This window comes from Engraulis encrasicolus, chromosome 14, assembly GCF_034702125.1.
Source record: "Engraulis encrasicolus isolate BLACKSEA-1 chromosome 14, IST_EnEncr_1.0, whole genome shotgun sequence".
In the NCBI taxonomy this organism is placed as follows: Eukaryota; Metazoa; Chordata; class Actinopteri; order Clupeiformes; family Engraulidae; genus Engraulis; species Engraulis encrasicolus.
In genome coordinates this window covers 28,804,147-28,814,894 of record NC_085870.1, presented here as the reverse complement: position 1 = coordinate 28,814,894, position 10,748 = coordinate 28,804,147, and positions in this window count along the sequence as shown.

Sequence of the window (10,748 nt, the reverse complement as noted above, 5' to 3'; positions counted from 1 at the left end):
AGTACTCCCACTAGGTGTCCTCGTGAGCCACAGCAGTATGACTCCAGCGCTTTGTGTTGCCGCCTAAACTCTGGCCCCCTTTCCCTTGACCAGCTCATATTTTAAAATGACGTTCTTGTCGACGATGGTCCAGGCATATTACGGACATTCTGGATATCTAAATAACATTATGTTTGAAAGAATGAGAACGTTTGTTGTTGTAACATGGTTGTGGAGATCATCTTTTTTAAACATTCCATTTAGATTCTCAGTGGTATTTCCACATCTAAAATGATGACTCATCGCAATTCAATTGTGCCATTTCATATATTTCTTTTGAGGATAAAACGGGGGATATTTCCGTAGCAGGGACTAGACAGTGCTTTCTTCAAAGTATCACATTTACTGAGATAGCCAAATTGAAGACAGGCATATCTACATCTTGCAGAAATCTACAATAGCTGATGTTTGAGTACTTTAAATTCGTTGCCAGTGGGCACTTATTTGTAGGCCTATGCCTGAGGTGGTGGACACGAGACAGAAGCTGCTTTTGCGTCATTGCACCCTTGCACACAGGGTCTCTCCACCCAAGAGAGAGAATCACTGAAAGTCATCAGGCTCCAAGAATAGACCCCCCCCCCCCCACCAAAAAAAAAAAAAAAACTGAGCGGCGACTTCACATGCGGCGGTGCTCACTGACACCACAATCAAGCTGTCAACTTATTTTCCTAATTAATCACATCAACACTGGTGATAAACGACTCTGAATATAACTTTGAAAACTGTCACCCAGACTGTCGATAGCGTAAAATCAATTTGACTACGTGGCGTGGAGTGAAAGTTTGATGTATGGGAATTTGGGAAGGCAAAGAAAAACAAGCGGACAAAGCTGATGCGAGAAGAGGACGTTACGGTATCAATATAATCCCCTTTGCCATGTGGTTCCCAAACGGTCTTTGCTGAGACTTAAAGGGACAGTTTGGTCAATTTCAACATGCAGTTGTATTGCTCACGCTACCCTTGACTTGTCAGTAGGCCTACCTGGTGATGCCACATTTTTGAGAGGGGGTTAGATCTTTGAGTGGCATGTGGCATGTGTCAGTGACATGCGGAAGTGCCGCAGTGACATGTCCATTGATTTTATATTAACCACAGACTTATACTAATTATTATCAATAAGTGTAATAATATTTATTAATAAAAAAGTATTATTTTAAATTATTTATGTATTCTAGGTCTGTAATTACAACAGTTAACGGGCATGTCAAGCGCCGTCACGGTTGGCATGTCACGTTGGTTACTATGGTTACAGTGGCTACTACGACGTCAAACTGTGCCTAACCCTAAACTTATTCCAGAGACGTTCTTAAGTAAGGGTTAACGTTCGGCGAGAAGGTCGCTACCGTGGAATAGCAGCACGACAGAGAGAATCTTTAGACCCCGACGCGGAGCGGAGGGGTCTTGTTCTCTCTGAAGTGCTGCTATTCCACAAAGCGACCGACTCGCCGAAAGTTAACCCGCTTATTATATGGATATACTTAAATGATTCACACATGGCGGGGACATTTCCTTAGGCCTATTTCATGTTAAGATTGTTGCTGCCTGCGCAAAACAAAACAGTGCCGTTGTGGAACACCGCTAGGCAACAGCTAGGTAGCCAGGACAAAAGGTGTTGTCTATCACAGCAGCTGATTAGAGTCTTGTTGAAAAGTCGCTTTAGCAGTGAAAAGTCTTGTTGCCATTGACAGCGGTCTGTTATAGACCAACCCGTCCGTTATCGAAAAATAACAGACGTGCGAACGTTGGGGAGCCCCGTTGAAATGAATGGAGCATTCGACTGATGACGTCACAACCATATAATAATGCAGAATAGAGAATAGAGAATCTTTGCTTATTCCTAAACCTAACCTGTCAGTGAAAAAATGTGTGTAAACCAACCGAACTGTGCCTAAACCTAAACTAATTCCTAAACCTAACCTGTCGGTGGAAAAATGTGTTTTATAGTTGCATGCCAGTGATGCCACTTCCGCATGTCGATGTCGAACTGTGCCTAAACCAAACTCATTCCTAAACCTAACCTGTCAGTGAAAAATGTGTGTACACCAACCTATAAACATGCCGAACTGTGCCTAAACCAAAACTCATTCCTAAACCTAACCTGTTAGTGGAAAAATGTGTTTTATAATAGCATGTCAATGATACCACTTCCGCATGTCACTGGCACATGCCACATGCCACTCAAAGATCTAACTCCTACTGACATTTTTTGGCTCAGCCCTTTCCGAGATATGAGCAATTCTAATGGGGGCAGCGTTTGTTTACATTTTTAAAAAATGAAACATAGGCCAACTCGAAATATTTTCCCAAAAGGTACTGCTGTTTGCTAGTTGTCTGCTGATGTTTTATAACCTTTTGGATGTTTTTGGGAATTAATAAAAATGTTTTTTTGAAATGTAAACAAAGAGCTGCCCCCATTACAATGACCAGGATCTCGGAAACGGCTGAAGAAGAAGAAAAAAAAATCTCAGGCACTGACAAGTCCAGGGTAGTGTGAGCATTACAACTGCATGTTGAAATTGACCAAACTGTCCCTTTAAATCTTAATATTACACCATTTTAATGTAAACAACAACAACAAAAAACCTGCCAATGGAGTTAATACATTAATTAACCATATACATTAGTATTATTACCGACAATTAATGCATATCACATGTAAACATAGGCTACTATGTCCAAATAAATCTCCCCGGGTAGGGCTACTTGCCATGACTTTGATGAATGGTAGGGCTACAGGTAGGGCTACATGCCATGACTTTGATGAATGGGAATCTACACAGACACATCAGACATTTAGAATCAAATAGACTGACCACAAGTGGAGGGAGGGCTACATATCACAGATAGGCGTTAAACTATAGGCTGGCCAGGCAGTGCAGTTCATGAAGGTCTCAAGTAGAACTTTATAGTAGCTCTGTTGTTGCATGATGTGTGGTGGACCTGCAATAGACACACCACGTGAAAAAGGTGTGTGTGTGTGTGTGTGTGTGTGTGTGTGTGTGTGTGTGTGTGTGTGTGTGTGTGTGTGTGTGTGTGCGTGCATGCGTGCGGGTGAAGCATAAATGCAATTTCACTGTGTGCAGTGTGCACTAGTATGCTGTGGAGTGCTGTGTCACAATGACAATGGGAGTTGGAGTTTCTCAGTTGGGCTTTCACTTTCTTTTTTTAAATGTATTTTTAGGGGCTTTTATGCCTTTATTTGACAGGACAGTGTGAGATGGAGGCAGGAAGCGAGTGGGACAGAGAGATGGGGAGGATCGGGAAATGACCCCGGCTGGACTCTAACCGGGGTCCCCGTGGGCATGCAAGTCCAAATGTGGGGGGCTTAGCGCGTTGCGCTACAGCGCCCCCTTGGCTTTCACTTTCACAACCTCCAGCTGACTGGGTTGCTTCTTCTGACACTTGACTGTGGAATTCCCATCTCACCTCAATGTGCGACGCGTTAACCTCCAAGAATCACCAAAGCATGACATAAATCAGTATAAACACGAACGCACCTCATTCCCTCAGGCCAGGACAACCACTCCGGTCTCCATAAATCCATCAGTCATGTTTGGGTGAGAGCGCACTGTTAGCAGCCTCGACACATCGGCGTGAAATCAGTCTAGTGTACACGACCAGGGAGGCCAACCAGTGGAGACAAAGGGGATAGTTGTCCCAGGTCGGGCCCGGAATTGGGTACTCATTACATTGTATGGATTGGGTGGGGCCCTTTCAGATGACTTTGTCCTGGGCCCAGCCAAAGCTGTCAGTGGCCCTGTATACGACACCATATGGCCTCAACTCAGTCCTGACAGAGCCAAACAAATATTAGTTATCCTTTCAACTTGATTCAGGTGGTTGGGCTCAGTAAAACACCAAAACTGGTCATGGAATTGAGTGTCTTGATCACACGTACAGTGGTTCCCATAGCTTAATGTTTTTCTTAGGCCCCTCTCGTCTGATTAAGTCTGTACATGACAGGTTCAGCATGTCAACAAGAGGTTATTGCCGCAACTGAGGTGCACTCTATGGGCCAGTTCAAGACGTGTCACCACCGTGTCAAGTGTTAAAACGTTGCTTACAGCCTCAGGGACTATAGAGACTCAAGTACTCGGAGCTACTTCACTATCCATTCAACTGACACCTATACTGTACATAAAATAAGCAGCTATACTTAGCAGTGACATGGTGCACTTATTGTAGAGTAAGGCAAGCAGACATGACAGTAATAACACTGGGGCTAAAAGATAATATTGTATGTGTAAAATATACGTGTATCTCAGAGCAGGGAGACATCCCACTTCAGAGGACTATAAATTACGCAGATTTACAGCACCAGAAAGTCTTAAAGCTAAGAACTACATTACAGCTACACTGTAAATAATATGAAAACTTTTCTTTGGCAATGACAACATGATACATTGAAAACAAGCAGACATGACACTAATAGCAGTGAGGCTGAAAAGATAAAAAAAATATGTCTCAAAGTGTTGAGAAATATCGCACTTCGGGGAACAGTATATTACGCACGTCCACCGCACGGGTCAGTGGGACACTCCATTCTGGAATGTTGGTGTTTGGGCACCACGGCAACCAGGGGCAGTGTTGGACATCTCTCTATCTAAGGCACGTCCTGTTTAGGTGAAGCCTGCAGAGCCTATGGTTCACTTGAACAATAAGTGGACACACAGTCTCCTAGAAGCATGCTGGCTTCCTCCCTTTCATGTTTGTGTACATAGGCTGCTGACTTCAGATGTAAAGTATGTTTTGAGAGGAGAAAAATAGGTCAAATGCTGCTCTACCATCTAAAAGTGTAGTATCTAAGACAAATGAGGGGGGGGGGGGGGGACAAATGGGCTGCATGATTTGAATACTCTTTTGGGTAAACTGTGTACGTAAGAGGATTTGAATATTTTTGGGTAACAGAATATGTGAGAATTTTCTTGTCTTGTTCATTTCAATATTACATTTTTTTGTGGTGGTGATCATAAATATAAAAAAATCAAGTTATTATGATTGACTGTGATTCCCAGTGAGATATTATTGAGGTAGAGGCTCAGCACGGTAATCCAGCAATTATGTGCATATTTGGTATTATCACATGGGCTTCATTAGGGTCGTAGATCTGCTCCAAGAATAATAATCAAGTTTTTCTTAGTTGAGACTTACTGCCAAGTCTAATGAATAAAAATAATATAACAAAAGAAATTCAGTCTCTTTTTGGATCTCTAAAGAATACAAATGTGTGCAGTGCTTTGTTTTCAAACCAGTGAATGTTATTGCATGCTCGCCAGCCTTACAGTGAACTTTTGGGGGAGAAATTTGTATCCTGGACATTTTTGATCTGATGTTTATTGTTCAATTCTAATGGCCGTATAGGCACAGCCATCCCACATAGGCCTATTGTACACTCTCAGACCCTGCAACACATGTACCCACGATTTGAACCTGGACCCAAGCAAAACACGAACATAAAAATGTGATAATATTCTCCTCATATGGGTTTGTAATTCACAACAAAACCCCAGTGTCCCCTTTGTGTGCAGTGTTGTATAGTTCAGTGTAAGGATTATTGCGGCGACGGCGGTAAGACACTATACACACACGGCTCACAATAGGGAAGTCATGTCTTCCAGCTCCGTGTGTGACTCATTGTGGCAAATTGTCAGTGATTTGTTTTGGTCTTCATCCTCTCCTTGGGGAGTGGTGTTGCACAGGCTACAAAGCAGCAGAGGCCTGGACCAAAGAAAAGGCTGTAACAGGCCTGTTGAAATGCTCCTTTGCTGGCATTTCAAGTAATTTCCATCCACAAAATGCATACTTTAAAAAGACTATAATACATTGCAATTCCAGTGATGGTGGCTGCAACTTAAAAAAGCCATTTCCTGTACAATATACACTTCAAAAACGGACTAGGCTATATGGTATTCATCATAATGTTTGGTTAAAAGCATGCAGCTAATGAATAAATGTAGCTGTGAAAACAAGACTGCGAATTTCGCACTTGATGGAGAGGAGGCAGTAGCCTCGCGAGCCATCCTACGTACTTCCGCCAAAGGATTGGCTCCACTACTGTAGTCTGGCCGTGCTTCTCTGTGGAGTGCTTGCAGCAGTAGAATTTTGATTGCAACGCCCCCCCAGAAAACAGCCAATAATCGAATACGCCCCCCACGTGGGGACGAAAGGGGGAGAACGCTCGTGACAATGACGTACACATCTGCGCCAGAGCCATTGGTCTGCGCTATGTTGTTGTTGAGTAACTGCCAGCGATTGGGTGAGAGGTGTCCAATAATTTCAAACTATAACTGAGTGCAAACTTCCTGCTTTCTACAATCGCTTCAGAGCAAACAAATGCCAGACCATAAATACGAAATGAAATGGTAGTATTATGGGATGGTCAGGACCAGGCTAAGGAGGCAGCATACCATCTCATCAATGAAGAGAGAGGCACTCTGGCCAGATGAAAGGTAATGTGACGCAAGTGGCAGGGCCAATAGTGCTTGTTTAAACATCCCTCTTGACTGTCTCCTCAGTGAGTGAGCGAGTGAGTGACTGACTGCACGTGTGGAGCGATGTTATTATGCAGATACGCTACGTGGCTACTTGGAAACGTGCTTATCTCTGTCTGCTTCATCGAATGTTCACTCAATACTGCACGGCACGTGCCTGGTACACGCAGTCCATACCAGTCCGGCAGCGTCAATACACCTGTCCAGCAGCGTCAATACACCTGTCCAACAGCATCAATGTGAGTCGGACCAGGCCACCTCAGATGACTTCTTTCCCTCATTCGACCAATATGATACACGCCTGGCTAATTCTTTTGCTGAATAAGTTACCCTCGAAGTTATAGAGAGAGAGAGAGAGAGAAAGAGAGAGAGAAAAAGAGAGAGAGAGAGAGAGAGAGAGAGAGAGAGAGAGAGAGAGAGAGAGAGATAGATAGATAGATAGATAGATAGATAGATAGATAGATAGATAGATAGATAGATAGATAGATAGATAGATAGATAGATAGATAGATAGATAGATAGATAGATAGATAGATGGCTTATCGATTTCTACTCATGGCTCGCTCTTTCAGTTCCCACATGGTTCCCTTCAGACTATGTATTTCTTCTCCAGCAGAACAAGTTTCTAGTCATTAGCTCTCCTACATAATTAGATGCAGCTAGACAAACAGTTAGGGTCTAAAAGCCTCCTTTCCATCTCCATGTTGAATATTTTTTCCCCTCCGTTCCCCCGTAATGGAGGCACTGATTTAATAACGGGCAGGGCCGCTGCTAAGGTTTTGGAGGCCCTAAGCATAACTGGTCAGGAGGCCCCCCTCGTAATTAAATAATAATAACTAATAATCTCGAATTTAGTAATGGAATATACATTGTTAAAGAAAAAAGGATGGGCCTTTTGATAACTAATGTTTTGTAATGTAATTTCATATTTTATCATGACATTCAAATTTTTTCATTTGCTTTTTTAGTCAATCTCAATTTTGGAGGCTCCAATTTTGGGGGCAAAGTAGTTGAGGCCCTAAGCCAGGGGTGGGCAATTATTTTGGCCCAAGGGCCACATTGGGTTTAGAAAGTTGACCAAAGGGCCGGATGTCGTAGGCAACTTGCCCGTGCCAATAATAAGAATTGGTGTACGGCAGCATAATTACACCATTGTCAGTTATGCCATTCCTGCTAATTGTGTCTAGATGTAGGTTTCCAAGACCCTTGTTTTAGGTAGCGCATTGAAGAATGAGTGACCATGCGAGTCTGCATTTTTTTTCCGGGAAAATCTCTAAGGGCCGCATGAAATGGCCGAGCGGGCCGCATGTGGCCCCCGGGCCTGAGTTTGCCCACGTCTGCCCTAAGCGCTCTGCATATTCTGCTTATGCCTAGCGGTGGCACTGATAACGGGCCACAAACATTCATGCACCTTGGCAGGCAGTAACAGCAGAAACAGGCTGACCTTCCATGCACTCTCTCTCTCTCTCTCTCTCTCTCTCTCTCTCTCTCTCTCTCTCTCTCTCTCTCTCTCTCTCTCTCTCTCTCTCTCAGGACTGCAGAGACAGACAGCCCTGGGAACTTTTGTTATAGAGTAGAGTAGAGTGCACCCCCACATCAGCAACATCAGCTACACTGGCTTTGTACCCTTCAAATACACACACACACACTCACTGACTCACACACATGCATGCACATATGCACACACATATGCACACACACACACACACACACACACACACACACACACACACACACACACACACACACACACACACACACACACACACACAGACGCACGCACACACGCATGCACACGCATGCACACGCGTACACACAGACATTCACATACACACGCACACACATGCACATACACACGCACGCACGCACGCACACACATATTACATACCAAGAGCCATATATCGCACAAGAAGGACACACACACACATGCAGAAGGACACTTTCCCTGATTTAAGAGAGCTGAAGCCGCTCTACTAATGGACATGCGTGGTGTTGGGCTTAGACATGTGTAGTCAAGAGGCATGCCTCCACCACTAGGATTTTCATAAACAGATAATATGCTTTTCAATAGTAGCCTAAGTGATTCACAGTGTGTGTATGTGTGTGAGTGTGTCTGTGTGTATGTGTGTGCGTGCCTGCGTGTGTGCGTGCATGCGTGCGTGCCTGCATGCCTGCGTGCGTACTGCACCAATCTACTTTCGTGAGGCCACTGCTATTGGAGCCCACCAACAAGGTTTTGACCCTTTATTGACAGGGCAGTGCGGAGTGGTACAGGAGATGAGTGGGCGAAAGAGAGACCAATGGAGAAGAGGATCCATGATCCAGGATATAACCCAGACCAAACCTCAACTCGGTTTACCTTGGACAACTGCCCATATAAATAAGGATTGGGTGCATTACAACTGACCCACAATGCATTGTGCAGTAACTTTTTTGCAGCAATGACACATTTTGTCAAAATTGAGTTTAGAATTAAAATGAAAAACACCTCCTTTATCTTGTGCCAAAAGCCTCTTGGTTCAAAGGTGTCCTGTTTTAGACACATTACAATTCATAGACATACATATCCAACCTAATACCAAGGCTTTGACAGCCTTTTTTCTCAGTTTTGATGTAAGTTAGTGCACTTAACCTTTGTAGAGCAGCATAATGCAGCACACCACCGCACCTCCCATAGGAACATTATTTAACGGTTAAATTGTAACCCATTTTAGCCTGATGCTGCGTATACGTCATTTGACCTTTGGTGCCTGGAGCGACATAGGCCTACTGTATACGCAGCATTCTGGCTATTGAGATTTGAGGGGTTGTTTTTTATTTTATTTAAAATGTGGGTATGTTAGATCTGAAAGAACACATTCGAATGCAAAATGAGGGTCCTAGCTTTTAAATGCAACTTATTTCATGTATTTATGTGCTATGAGCACCTTTTCCTAACAATGGCTTAGGCATTCAGCATATGTTTTTTAGGCTGAAATGGGTTAAAGGTTGAAGACAGTAGTTACAGTAGACAGTAGTAGTAGTTCTTGTGTTGAGTGCAGGGTTCTATCCAGGCTACACATTTGATGTTCTGCCCCCGGTCAAAGCATACAACTCTCACTTTTTCTGAAGTTTAGTGTCAGTGCTATTGACTGTAGGCTGTTTTTCAAATAGGCCTACATGTCTCACAGATTTTCATTTGAGAGAGTCGCTGTGATTATAAGCAACAGATAAAGGTTTTCAAGTAGGCCTATGTAGATGCTTTCAGTTTTTAATATACCACAGGCCCTGATTCTGAGTTATTTATCTTTTAAAACCAAGCCTTGCATGGGTAGGGGGGAAGTATATTATTATTATAATGATGGGTGCAGCATTATTCTTTAAAAAAAACACTCATTGTTTGAATATAACTACCCTTTGTAGACAAGCTTGCTTTGTATGAATAATACAAAACATATTCTGAGTGTAAGATAATGTTTTTTGTTGTTTTTTTGTCTTTTTTGTTTTGTTCAGTAGGCAGTAGTACTGTATGAGAGCAAATTGATTTGCAACTGACAATAGCGATCTGCCTACACATGCTGCACTTTGTTCTGCATATTCAAAACTTTTCCCCATGCAACGACAGACAGACAAAAACGAGGCAGTTACATCCATTGTCGAGCACAATTGAATGACCCCCATCATATCCCATGGTCCTACTCTGTGCGCTGCACAGCCTCTCTGAATTATTCATCAGCTAGTGAATAATGATATGTAATATAGCAACTCCGGAGACAGAGGGAACTGTACTACAGCACTAGCTGGCGCAAAATTGAAGTGGTAACATTTCATTGTATTTATTTGTCCCATGAGCAATACAGCCCTACAAAGGCAAAGTGCATTAACTACGCCAGTGGTTCTCAAACTTTTTCCATCATTTCCCCCTTCAGAGGGTCTGGGTGCTTCCGAGCCCCCCCAAGCAGTAGCCTATTCACGCAGACTGATTTTGCGATCGGGGCGCAGAATCAAAGGAAAGGTGACTGGTGATATTTTAATAGGGAGGGACTGCAGTCGAATGCAGATGTGTGTTCATTTCCTATGCTATTCAAATTCATGACAATTAATCATATAATGTTGGTGAGGGCTTTAAACTTATTGACTTATTGGCGAAACAGGAAATCATTTCCTTGGGGGGGAAAACCCAAAATTAGATGTCACACGAACCCCCTGAGATTCCTCCGCGCCCCCCCAGGGGGGCTT